The sequence below is a fragment of the Lontra canadensis genome, unplaced genomic scaffold (genome assembly GCF_010015895.1).
Source record: "Lontra canadensis isolate GAN:19392208 unplaced genomic scaffold, GSC_riverotter_1.0 scaffold91, whole genome shotgun sequence".
NCBI classification, from domain to species: Eukaryota; Metazoa; Chordata; class Mammalia; order Carnivora; family Mustelidae; genus Lontra; species Lontra canadensis.
The window spans coordinates 5,131,464-5,145,522 of record NW_022631085.1 but is presented as its reverse complement, the minus strand read 5'-3'; the positions used below and the strand labels follow the sequence as shown (position 1 = coordinate 5,145,522).

At 44.3% G+C, this 14,059-nt stretch overlaps 1 protein-coding gene across 2 annotated transcripts in view; it reads left to right on the top strand.

Moving 5' to 3' along the window:
* Nucleotides 1-14,059, top strand: part of SHISA9 (shisa family member 9) — a 270,054-nt gene that overhangs the window by 214,203 nt on the left and 41,792 nt on the right. The gene's annotated exons all lie outside the window — the stretch shown is intronic.

Sequence of the window (14,059 nt, the reverse complement as noted above, 5' to 3'; positions counted from 1 at the left end):
CATGTCAGCAGATCTTTATAAAAACAGTGGGGAGCTTTTAAATTGGGCCCAAGAAACAGCTTTGGCCCCACGAGGTGGGCTCAGTACAGCCTTTAAAGAAAATGGCAGATATTATCTGCCACTCAGAGTCTGGAGTCTGTGATTCCCCAGCCACAGAATTCTCAGTGGGGAGTCATTCTCCTAATAATAGCGATCATTTGTTAGTGCCTACTGTTTAGCAGGAGATCGTGCTAAGGATTTCATATATGCTGCCTTTGATCTTGCAAGTGTCAGTTTTATTACCTTTCATTGCATAACCCTGTGACATTCCAGGTCCTGAGGCGTGAAGGGACTTGTCCAAGATTGTGGGTTTTCTCCAAGCCCCTGTCTCAACTGCAGCTGTCAGATTACTAATAGTGCTTTTGTGCTTCTGGGCTTCTGTTCTCATTTTCCCTTCTGCCCGGAGCATCCTCTAGTTCCCTGTCTAAGGCACTGGCCAACCAACCCTTCATGTCTCAGCTCTTTGATAAAATATTTGGTCCAGGCACATCCTTGCTTAACAGCCTCAAAACACCCCTTTTGCTGTGGGATCAAGTGCATGCTCTTTAGCATGGCTGACAAGGTAAGATTGGTGAGGTCTTTCCTGGTCACTTCTAATAAAAGCCCTCTCCCCTCTCCCTACACATTTCATATAATATATATATATATATATATTTTTTTTTTTGGCTTTGCTTTTCTCCATAGCCTCAGTAACTCATATTATACACCTGTCTGTTGTGCTGCCTTTTCCCCTCCCCATCCTCTGGCGGGTCTTTTTTTGTCTTTTATCTACTGCTTTGTCTCCTGGCACATCCCCCGAATGTTGCAAAGCAGCTGTCAAAATGAGAACAAAGGAAATGTCATTCGATGTGAGGAGTGGAAAGCTAGTGATGATCTTCAGGAGGTGGTTCTGGGCAAGGAAGCCAGACCATGATGGAGTAAGTAGAAGAATAGAGGAGGCAGTGGGTAGAATACTGTATTAGGAGTCTTGTTGTTAGGAGAATACTTTCCCATTCTTACTACTTCTGAGCATTGGCACAGTGGCCCACTGTGATACTCTTTCTCTGTCTCGTTTTTTAGATTTTCTGGGCTGCTCTGCTTTGATATGACTTCTTGATCTTCCATGGCTGGTGGCTTGTCATTTATTCAGGTCTCATTCACTTGTCCGCAATAACCATGTTTTTTAGTTTCTGGACTTGATGCTTTGACATCTTGTGACCTTGCTGGATCCCAGTGGAACTGCGCATCCCAGGGTTAGCCAGTTCTCAGAGCCCATATTCCCAACCACCTTTCTTATAAGGTTCTTATACCCCAGGCCACTCACTGTTCCTCTAACTTAATCCCCCAGGTTTCAATACTAGACAACTTGGATAGCTCCTATGCCCCAGGCCCCACCAAAATCATTCAAAGTAACCATTCCTAAGCCTGCTTGCCTTGCCTCTTCCATTCCTACCTGTAGAAACCACAGAAACCATAGCTCTTGCTTCTCCCTCTGCCTCCTGATTCATCCTGATGCTTCCCCATGTACCTCCCCAGGGTGCGGTGTGCCCCCTCCTCTTGAGATCTGTGTGTGCATAAGCTGTCATTTCGGTGGTATTCATTTCCTGATCTCCTGATCTGTTGGCTTTGCCATACCTGATGAAAACCTAAATTTTAAAACGATATCATCTCCCCAGAAAGCCCTTTGCTGACTACCGGAAATTCTCAATCTCAGCAAACTTGTTGGTTTCCTTCATGAAAGTACCCTAGATTGCAATTATTTAATCTGTGTATTCATTTGTCTTATTATTTATCTTCCCCCACCAGATTATTTGAGGGTGTTTTAGTCAGAGAACCAGAACCAACAGGAGATACATCAGCTATCTCTCTCTCTATCTCTCTCTCTCTCTCTCTCTGTGTGTGTGTGTGTGTGTGTGTGTGTGTGTGTGTAATCTATCTAGTGGACGTTCCAGTTCAAAAGCCAGCAAGCTCAAGAATGAAGAAGGGCTTATTTTCAGTTTGAGCCTGAAGGTAGGAAAATAATAGCTGTCCCAGCCCAAGTATCAGCAGGTGAAGTCCACTTTTACTCAGCCTTCTGTTCTATTCAGGTTTTCATTTGATTGGATGAGGCCCTCCTACATTGGGGAAGGTTGATCTGCTTTATCCTGAGTTAACTGATTCACTTCTTAGTCTCATCCAGTAATACCCTCAGAAACACTTAGAATAATGTTTGACCAGATGTCTGGGCGTCTTCTGGTCCAGTCCAGTGGACACACATCAGAGAGCCAGATCCATGCCTGCTTTGCTTGCTATTATATCTCTGGTACCTTGCATACAGGCGGCGTTTAATTAAGCCATTTGACTGAATGCAGAAGGGTTACATAGAGACACAGGATTATTCTTTGAGGAGGGTTCTAGTTAGGTGAGGCTAGGCTGTACAACAGTGTTAAGTAAACCTGGAAATTCAGCAGCTTAAAACAATAAACTCTTGTTTCTTATTTACACAACTCTATAGCGTATTGGGCAGGCCACTTCTAGCTTGTGGCAATCCATCCTAACTTGTAGCCTCTAAAATTGCCACAGCAGTGGCCTGGAAGTAACTTGCATCACTTCTGCCAACATTCTTTTGGTCAACATTTCATCACATGGTCCCAGTCTACCAGCAAAGGCGTGTGGGAAATGTAGATTTCCTCTGTGCCCCGGTGCCATGAACTGAACTGCCAATCGTCTGTCATCTGTCCATGTGACACCATGGGAGGGAAGAGGGTGTCTTTGAAGAGGCTGTGAACCACTGCCGTGGAGAAAGCTGTCCAGGAAGGTGTGAGAGCTTGGAAGCAGCTAGAGATCTTGGGTTTGCTTTAGATCTCATCAGCACCAAGCTTCTCTTTTTCCCAACATCCCCTGAGAGCCTAGGAGCCCAAGATGTGAAATTAGAAAGGCATGATTCCCATCCACTTCTTCCATTGGCTGCCTCTGTGACTTTGGGCACATCACTGGTCCCCTCTGAGCCCCAGATTCTTCTCCAGAAAGAGTGGGCATCAATAGGGGCCTACAGAGTTGATGTGGAACTGGCGGTCCCATGGTGCGCTGCGCCTGGCACTGACGTCTTGCTCAGTCAGTGACTGTCATCCTTATAGTTGTCATTTTTATCATCTTGGTAATTACTCTGAAACCTACTGAGGCAGAGACCCCTACCTAGCCCAGTGGAAGCAGCTTCCAGGTTTTGGATTTCCAACTCCTCATGTATGGTTACCTCAAGGAGGAAGTCACACCTGGTTTGGAGAAGGGAGAGATACCTGTGTGGGGCTGGGCCACTTCTCTGTCTTACAGGTGCCCTGGGCCCCTCATGGCTCCCAGCTCTAGTTATGAGGTCAACTGCAGTGTAGCCCTTTTCCAGGGTAATAAGTTTTTAATGTAGAGCAATTAGTGAATAAGCAGTTGATTAGTTCATTATGAAAATACTGAAAACAACACCATTTGTGGTGGCAGAAGCTCTGGGAAGACAGATGCATTCCTTTTCATTTTATCAGTCAGGTCAGAGTGCCAGGGAAGTTAACATATTTTACCATAATATTAAAGCCCTTTTAACACTGAAAGGCCATTATGTGAGGAAAAAAAATATCCCTCTCTGGGGTATTAATTAGAGAGAGAAAGCTTAAAAAAATCATAATCTCATTAAATTCCTCTCTTATAAAGCCATTTTCATAAAGAATCCTTAATGTGAAATGCGGACAGAAAAACGCAACTCTGGCTGAAGAATTTATGAAAAACGTTGAGCAGCTGATCCATCATCCTTTTTAAGGGAGAGAAAACAAAACAAAACAAAACAAAACAAAACAAAACAAAACATTTTATCAGATTCCTGGCTTTGGATTTCTAAAACAATTATGAGTGGCCTGGGCCAGAAGTCAGAGAGTAATGTAGTCTTTCAGGCCCTGTCTCCGGTCTCCCGCAAAACTAATGAAGACAGATGATCACTCTAGGTGGAAACTTACACTCTGTGTGTCCCAGCCCTGAATCACTCCCTTCTCTTGGGGTTTTCCCGAGTTGTACTGTGTCTCTGGCTGACATTATAATCTAGTTCTGAATTCTTAAGCACATACTTAAAAATAGAGCCATTTAAAATATACACTCATTGGTTCATGTATTCATTCCTGTCGTAAATATCTACTGAGCTACTGGGCATGCCATATACTATGCTGGGGGCAGGGGGTATAGTAGTGGATGGAGTGGTCCTGAATTTGGATGCTTCTGGTGTAACAGAGGGGCTTTATGTTAATCAATACATGTCTGAGACTGGTGAGAGATTGCAAATGGGTAGATGTAACAGATGAGGGAGGGATGCAGTGCCCAGAGAGTGAGTAATGGGGCGTAATGTGGGCAGGGAGGGTCAGGCAAGGCTCCCCATGCAGCTGACATGCAGAAAGGGAGGGGGTTTACCAGGGTGGGCTGAGTGGATGCATGGGTCCTTCTTTGATGAAGAAGAAGGATTTGCAAAGGTCCTGCTCAAGGAGAGAAAAAACAAAGGATATCTGGGGAGAGGAAAAGAGGCCAGGTGGCTGAGAGAGGAAGCGGGGGGGAGGTGGGACAGATGGGTGTAGCTGTGCAGGACTGTCCCCTTTACCCTAAGAGACTGGAAAACCATTGGAGCATTGCAGAAAGTGACATGATCATTTTACAAATATGTGTACACACAGACACGTACAGTACAGTAAATAAAGATGCATCATTAACTATGCGATGTTGAATGAATTGCTTTCTCTCTCTGATCCGTTCCACGTGGATTAAATGAGGCTAATAATGGGACCCATCTCTAGTTTTACGGTAGCTGTTATATGAAGTAATAAAGTAATCCAAGTGCAAATGCTTCTCCTAGCGGTTGGGATGCTGTATGTTGGAAACTTTTCTCTCTTTCTTGACTTCCTTCCTTCCTTCCTTTCTACCCCCTTCCTCCCTTCTCCCTCCCTCCCCTGTTCTCTCCATTCTTCTGCCTTCATCAAGTTAATATACTCTGCTTCTTTTAACTTTTAGGACACTCAAGTCTATTTAAAAACAAAACAAAGCACAGCACAGGGGACTCTGCTTATTATACTTATTAACTCGATTAATCAGTGAGTCTGAAATGGGCACTAACCTTATGCCTGGTTCTGCAGAGATGACCAGGTAGTGGGAAGTCCTCATTCCCAACACCTGTGTGTCTGCACGGCCGGAAGTGCCTAAGAAGCCCTTACTTAAACAGACAGGTGGCCTTAGGAACAGACGGCTGCCTGGGAGCCAGGTAACCCGCTGATTGCTCTTTCTTGGGGGAATTTGTTATGGAACGTGGCCATTAGTCATGGCATCGAGTCACCGTGCGGATCCCCTCTAAAGAGGCACAATCATCTTGATTATGGTTTTGACTCTCCTCCCTTCTCGTGGCACCATCCATGGCCCCTCAGGGCCTACTTTTCTTTTGTGAAATAATAATGAAAACACCATCCTTTCACCACCACCTCCGTGCTGGCGACAACAGCAATCATTCAGTCTGCCAGCGACAATCTGAGCCTGTTTTTTTCTCCTGCCTGTTGAGGCTCATAGAAAAGTGTTAAAAACAATCATATGACTTAATCACAATTCACTTATCCTGATGGTTTCTTTTTCTTCTTTTCTTTTCTTTTTTTTCCCTCTTTTTGGTAAATAATCTTGATGTAAATTCCTGGTGGGCCAAGAGAGAGGAGGCGGGTTTTAATGAACTGGTGATGAAGTGGAAATATTTTGAAATGCTGAAAAATGTATTTTGCTTGTCACCTAATTACTTATCTGCCGCCTAATGGCACATTCCATAATATCTTACTTCCCGATCTGTTCATCTGGCAATAAAAATTCTTCCTTGTGATTGCCATGTGCTCCCAAGTAAAGACCGGTGCATTAGCAACCAAACACATAACGATGCCTTAATGACCCGAGAATGTCTTTTTTTCTGGAATGGAGAAAGGGTTTCCTTATTTCACTGAAAATTCATTTTCTTCTCCAAGTGAATATTATTTGAGAGGGAACTGTTGTCAGTCAAGAGATGATCACACACACACACACACACACACACACACACACACACCAGTCCAGAAACAAAAGGCTGTTAAATTAGCACCAGCATTTTTGGTTACTTTTTTTTTTTTTAAAGATTTTATTTATTTATTTGACAGACAGAGATCACAAGTAGTCAGAGAGGCAGGCGGGGGGAGAGGGAAGCAGGCTCCCTGCTGAGCAGAGAGCCTGATCCGGGGCTCTATCCCAGGATCCCGGGATCATGACCTGAGCCGAAAGCAGAGGCTTAACCCACTGAGCCACCCAGGCGCCCCTGTTGCTTTTATTTTAACAAGGCAACCTAAGCACACAGTAGTGTTGAATGCATCCCAAAAGAACAAAGAAATTTGTATTTATCGACAATTTATTTTGGAAACCACGCTATGGGAATGGCGTGCACATGTGTATACCACACACAAATATTCACCCCACATTAGCATTTTCGTACGTACAGTTCCAGTTAATCCTGTGTGTCTCATGTTTCACCCCGTGCTGCACAGTAGCGTGTAAAAGACTGGAAGACATTGCTTCCGCCCTCACAGACCTCACTGTCCAGATAGCTGTTCTCAACAGGGGGTAATTTTGCTGTCCTGTCCCTTGCTCCTCACCCCAGGGACAGTGGGTAAGGTCTGGAGATATTTTTGTCACAACTGTGTGGGGGTATTCTCCTGACATGTGGTGGATAGAGGCCAGGACCACTGATAAACATCCTACAATGCACAGGACAGTCCCCGCTCAAAGAATGATCCAGGCCAAGATGTCAGCTGTGCCAAGAAACTGTGGTTTAGCATAAAAGGTAAATGAAATACTCAGCAATTACACTAGAGTCTGATAAGTGGATTCTATGCCAGAGGAAGCTTAGAAGGCTGCCTGAGCAAAGGGTACTTGACCCAGCTTGGGAGTTCAGGGAGGACTTCTTGGAGGAGGTGGTTACTATACTGACTCTTGAAATGAGAAAAGACATGGACTAGAAAAGGAAATGGGAAGAAGATATTCTGGAAAAGACCATACTGACTGGGAAGCCAGAGTCATGGCAGAGCCCACAGGCTGGCTCATGGTGTGGCCTTAAATAGGTCATGTCACCTCCCTGGGCCTCTCCCCTCCACCAGAAAATGAGAGATTGCAGTAGGTGATTTCCAAAGTCCTTTCTACCTCCATGTTTATGATTCTGTGCCTCCAGCTTGCATCTATTTGCAAAATGAAGTATTTGATTTCTGCTTGGTTTTATTTTTGTTGTTTTCATGGCGGGGTCTTCTCATGAGACCACTCCCCAGCCTCCTGTTTGTTTACCAACAAGAAATGACTTCCTCTGGGCTCAGCTTTGTCCTGGATCCTGAGAACAGAGATATTCCTCCTCCTCCTTCTCATGCAACTGAAAATCTGAACCCCAGATTTGCTCATAGAAGCTCCCCTCCATCATTGTCATGATCCTTAAGCATCCCCTGGCAGTTGAAGCACTGGGAGTCTATTGGTGCCTTTCTTTTTCCTTGGGCGGTGGTCCTAGGAGAGACAGTGGTGACCTACTTTAGAGCAGAGGGTGTGGAAATAGAACTGGGGCAGAGATGGAGACTGTGAAATTTGAGAGATGTTTATAAGAAAGATATAACAGGACTCAGTCAGTCGTCGGGGCTGTGGGGGATGAGATGATGGTGTCCAGGTGGAAGCCTGGGGCTTTGACCTGAGCAGTGGGTGCATGGTGTGCTCTTGGAAGATTCAAGGCATAGAAAGAAGCAGGCTTCATATGAAGATGGTGCTCCAGATTCTTCTCTCTGGTAATAGAGCCGGGGAGGCCCATGGGAATGAGAGTAGATTCCCTTAATCTCTGTAGATCAAGGCAGCTCTGAGATAGGGAAACGAAGACCCCTCCAGAGTGAAGAAAGCTGCATTACGCCCCCCATCTTCCTTGGCTTCCTAACATTTGTAACAGATCTTGACCAGGCCACAGGAAATCCATGACTGGGTCCTGGTACTCAGCCGGGGAGTGGGGGCACCCAAAAGGACTCAGATTTGGAGTGAAATAATCTGAGCTCAGGTTCCAGATCTTTCGATGGGATTCTCTCTCTCGGGGCTCCACTTCTCCTCTTTCCCAAAGGGCGGTGATTTTTCCCATGTCCAGGGATGCTGTGAGGAGTGGGGGCTAAAAGTACTTTGGAGGCTGGAAGGTTCTGGGCTTTGGGTGGGACGTACCCAGGCTGAGTCTCTGAGGTGGGCAGAGACTCAGGCTCACGCACAGTCATCCCCAGCGAGGCAGAAGGTGAGGGTTCTCTGGGACCCATGAGGGAGGTGGGGTTGCTCTCTAGTAACTTAGCAAGTAACTCTCCAGCTAGTCTGAAAGGGACTTGGGATAGTTCCAGTGTTTCTCAGCAGGGCTCTGGCAGCATGGTGGGTGGGATCAATCCCTGTATGGGACCCCACACCCCACGGGGCGTTCAGCACCATGCCAGAGGTATCCCTTTATCATCGGACCAGTAGAAAATGGCCTCTCTCCCAGACTTGCTTATCTTTCCAAGGGTGGGCAGTGTGGCCTCACTCTGGTTGGAACATCATGTATAATGACACCAAGCAAGAGGGAGCAACCAACTGGGCCCAAATCATATCGTTGTCAGGTACATAACTGGGATTTGAATGGAGGTATATTCTTATGCTCAGTCTCTCTGAATGTAACTATACATGTATGTCTAGATACACAGTATATATAAAATACATATATGTAATATATTTATATATGTTTAATTTTTATATTTATAACTTGTATACTTTTGTTTTTATTATGTTATATATGTTATCTAATATATAATGTTATATATATATTATGTGTTATATAATTTACGAAGTATGTTTATGTATTTGTTTATATATCTGTTTATTTATAACTCACATATATGTTATAAAATATAAAATATACAAGCATTGCAAATTAATATATAGTATATAAGTTATATATAATTATATTTTATAACTGATAAATAACTTATATAATATATAATTTACATTTAATTTATATAATATAGTATGTAATATATATTATATATGATATAATCTTACCATATTATATAAGTTGCAAAGTATGTTTATGCATTTGTTTATGTATTTATTTACATATTTATAACACATATATTTATATATTTATATTTATAAAATATTCATATTATATATTATATATTTACATTTACTTTTATTTTTATAATGTGTTTATATTTCTATATTCATGTTTGTTTATATATAATGTTTATGTTTATAATTTAGTTTAGGCTCTGCTTTATGTTCATATTTGGCCTGCTGTTAAAAACTCATGTTGGCCAATTTCCTTACTCCACTTCCTCCACCTCCCTGCTTGTGCCTACAATTGCATCTCAATTCAGAGGGGCTGACCCCGTATCCAGGCATATTTGTGGCCCCAGTCTGTCCTGCAGTTGTCACCTGGGCTGGCACGTGGCCCACATGAGGCACCCGTCCTTACAGGGGCAGAGGTGCCCATCTTCTCCTTGGTCTCTGGTCATACAGTCCATGCCAGGCTTGCTCATGTGCCTGTTTGTCGCCCTGACCCCAGGGTCTGTCTGGAGTCTCACAGTCTCCCTTCAGGACCCAGATTTCAACCGGTACCGTCTGTGTTTGCTGGTCTCATGCCCGCTGGGGCCAAGTGCTACTCACAGACTCAGGGGTGCCTAGCCCCTGGCAGCCAGACAGGCTCACCAATGTCATCCACACCAGGAGTTCTGAAATTAGCCTGGGATTGGCCCCCTCCTACTGACAGAGCTAGCGGTGCTGGTTACATCTCTTAGCTGGGTTTTGACTTACCACTGTTTTTTTTTTTTTTTTCACAAGTGAAATATAATCGCAGGCTTATTGTTATATTATAACTTCACCTGGAGGAGTGGGTGGTCGGGTGGGCTGAGGCTCAAGACAGATAATGAATGGCCTTAGCGGGCTGCAGTTCTGGGATCACCCACATCTCTTCTCTCTGTTTTTAATTTCTTTTTGAGACAATAACTAAGCCATGCTGTTGACTCGGTGTTATTCATCCCTGTGGTTACTCTGAGGCTGGGGAGAATTCACAACTCCAATTATAGACTGTGTCAGCCTTTGATCTTTGAGGACCCAGGGCTGGGAGCCTCCTCATTGGCTGCCTGGGGGAAAACCAGGTTCTTTCTGCATTTCTTATTCCCTTCTCAACCACCAGCTGGGAATCTCTCTGATGAGGGTCCAACTCTTGATATGCTTGGAGATCTGAGTGGCAGAGATCCATATTTTGTTTCCACCATGAGCAGCATATAGGACCCAGTCCCCAGGAATCCATGCCAACAACAGCTTACTGACTTCCTCTCTTGCCTAGCCTCTTCCTTTCCTGTGGCCCAGAATTCCTCTTATCTTCTGGACCAGAGATGGAACAAACAAAAGCTCAGCAAATGCCTGTCCTTATCAGGACAAGCTCAAAAACCGGGAATCTGAATCTTTGGTGGTCTGGTTGTCTCAACTCTCCATGGAGCCTCTGACTGTGCTATGGCTGTCTTCCCAGTAGGGAAAGGTCACTGTATTAGAAGAAGGATGGAGTGGGGGGAACAGAGCAGTTAATTCTTCATAATATCCCCCAACATATGAATTGGGCACAACTAGTACCCAATACTTTTCCTTAAAAAACTGATATAATTTGTGTATGAACTCATATGATTTCCTTTGGCCTGCTCTCTGTCTTTCCCACTAAATCATGAGCTCCCAGAGGGAGGAACGAGGTCCATTTTTTCACTGATGTATTCCCAATACCTGGGATGGTGCCTTGTGCATAGAGGCACTCCAAAAATATCTACTGTTTGGGTGAATGAATGTGATCAGATCTATTCTGAGGTTCTAGAGGGACAAAGAGATTCTTGAAGAACAAATGGAAGCGTAGAGAAGAGAACTGGGGTATTTTATTCTCAAGTTTCTCAGAGCATCTCTTCCACCCACGGGCTTGGTAGAAGTTGGGTGAGGTGTGCCTGGTGAGAGAAGTAGTCTAGAATTCTGGAGAGTTGACTCTCATCCTGGCACTAATGCATATTTGCTGAGTGATGATGGCCAAGCCTACCCCCTTTATAGGTCTTGTTTTTTGTTTTGTTTTTTTGTTTTGTTTTTCATCTGTAATACTTTTGAAGGGACCTGGTAAAGTCTTCGAGGTATGCTGTTCCACGGTCTTCTGAGGAAGCTTCTGCCTCCCGTCTTGGACCTCACGCTTACAAGCTGCTTCCTCCAATCACTCTCCAGGCTCCTGACACAGCAGATGGAGCTGGTGCCCGCCCACGGCTGACAGATGAGCCTCATTTACAGCCCTCAACATTTAACCACTTGGCTATTTGGCAGAGTCATCTAGCTCTGAGACACTGGGGGAGCCCTCCTTGTCCTGAGCAACACAGACACCTTCCCATCCTCATGCCTTTGTCTATGCCAGGGACCTGGGAATGTGGAACCTAGAAGCCAGCCTCTGACCACTGGTAAGGGGCTCTATAGAGAAGACATATTTGAACCCAGCAGTATTGTCCAGAGACAAGAAGATGATGAGACAGTGTCTCAGACAAACGCTAGCTGGCTTGACCGATTTCCAGGTCACAGAAATTTGGAGCAGGGTTAGAGGAACCTAATCTCAGACACAGCCTGTCCATAGGCTAATTTGTGTTTCCAGAATAAAAAAAGATGAACTGATCAAATGAGATCCCCAACAACCAAATATTTGGGAATGGCAAACAGACTGAGCCATCCTTATGGGTAGAGAATTACCAACGGGGCACAGAGCACTGTGTAGAATGCAGAATTCCACATCTCAGGAAGCAGGTTTGGGCAAACAGTCTCCTTTTCAGATGCAAAGTTATTTCTGCTGCAGGAGACACCTGTTGGAGTCATAGAGTCAATCAGGATAACGTCTGGAACCTTGGAGACATTGCTAATTCACCATCTTTTTCATCCAGAAACATGTCCTGAGCAGTTTCCATGGGCCAGCCATTGTGCTGGGTGGTGGCATTAAACCAGTAAGCAGATCAGATTTGGTCACGGCACATTTAGTGGAGGACATGGTGTCAGTTAAATAGCCATTCAAGGAAATGTATTTTTATGAACTGTAACTATAGATAGAAAGGATAGGGTTATTATTGTTGTTAGTAGTAGTAGTATCATCATCATTACTATTATCAGAGGGACAGATTTATATAGAGGAGGAGGCTCAAAAAAACCTTCCCTAAAAAAATAGATATAAGCAGAGTCCAAAAAGGTGAACTGGAAATCAGGAGAAGAGAGAACATTCTAAACCAAAGGGAATAATATGTGTGAGAAGGTCCTGATGAGGGCCAGTGCAGCTGAGAGTGGCAGGAAGCCAATTGCTGGCTTGGTGGGCAGCCGCAGGTCATGCATGACCTCCTTGTACAGGGTGTGGATTTTGAGTTTACCCAAAAGTGCAGTGGGAATTGATTAAAGGATTTCAAGCAGGGGGTGATGTGATTGCACGTGTAAAGATTGCCCAGACTTGTGAGTGGTTAATGGACCAGAAGGGCTGGGGGAAGGAAATGAGGTATCTCAGTAGGAGGACCCAGGTGGGAGACAATGGTGGTTTGGTCGAGAGAAGGGGTGGTGAACATGGAGTGGGGGCGGTGAAAGATTTGTGAAATATTTTGAAGGGAGAATAAAAAAGACACAACCTTTAAAACTCCCTGGAGATGAGGGTTGGGAAGCATATTTTGTGTAGAATTACCCCTAGGGAACCAGCAAGGAGGAATGGCCATTAGGTGGGAGTTCAACAAAAGCTTTGCCCCAAGCTCTGAGTTATAAGTATGGTGTGTAACTGCCATGGGGGTGTTAGGGGTTTGGGATGGGGATGCAGGAAACTTCACCAGGAGTAGTGGAGACTGGAAGCTATGTAGTGGTGGGGTATCCAGCAAGCTCACAGAGAACATGTCAAAAATGATTCAATCTGAGACATCTGGAGTTATAATTCTTCCTAAGGTAAAAGGTTTTCCACCTGACTTGGCTCTAGTATCTCTAATTTGTTTATCCCTAGGGGTTCATTTTAAGCCAGATGTATCTTTTTAAAGATTTATTTATTTATTTGGGGGGGGAGGGGCAGAAGGAAAAAGAGAGAGACGGAGAATCTCAAGCAGACTCCCTGTTGAGCTCAGAACCCAACATGGGGTTCAATCCCACGACCCTGAGATCATGACCTGAGTCAAAATCAAGAGTTGGACACTTTTTTTTAAAGATTTTATTTGTTTATTTGACAGAGAGAAAGAGAGAGAGAGAGCACAAGCAGGGGGAGAGGCAGGCAGAGGGAGAAGCAAGCTACCCACTGAGAAAGGATTCCAATGTGGGAGTCAATTCCAAGACCCTGGAATCATGACCTGAGCAGTAGGTAGATGCTTAAGCAACTGAGACACCCAGGCATCCCAAGAGTCAGACACTTAACCGACTGAGGCATGCAGGTGCCCCAATTTCACCAGATGTTTTTGAGGATGGGCACTCCCTATGAAATAACTATTATTCTTCTCATTTTACAGTTGAGAAAAGAGAGGGTCAGGGAGATTAAGTCACCTATTCAACATCACACAGCCGGAAGTCCAAGTCCAGAGCTCCCTATACAAAACCTTCTTCTTCCCCAACTGGTTTAGAAATATTTAGCTGAAAGAAGATCCCTCCATTCCTTGTTGGTTCTGTGTCCACACCCCTTGCCTTGTCCCCTTGTGTCTCCCTGAGTCTCAGCCTATCCACTACTGGTGATAGTTACACAGTGGGTATATAACACTGAGTCAAAGTGTGAGAACCCCGTTTTTCTTCTCATCACCCCAGCTGTAGCAAATGTTGGAGACTGAACATTCAATTTCATCTGATGTCCCATGAAGTTAGAAATGGATGTTTTTTTAAAGAAGTGCAAATTTCATATTTTCACATCTACAAACTAAGATGTTTTTAATGTGTTGTTGTGTACTGAATCACCCCACAACTCAGCAGCTTGAAAAAAAAAAAAAAATCATGTTATTATCGCCCA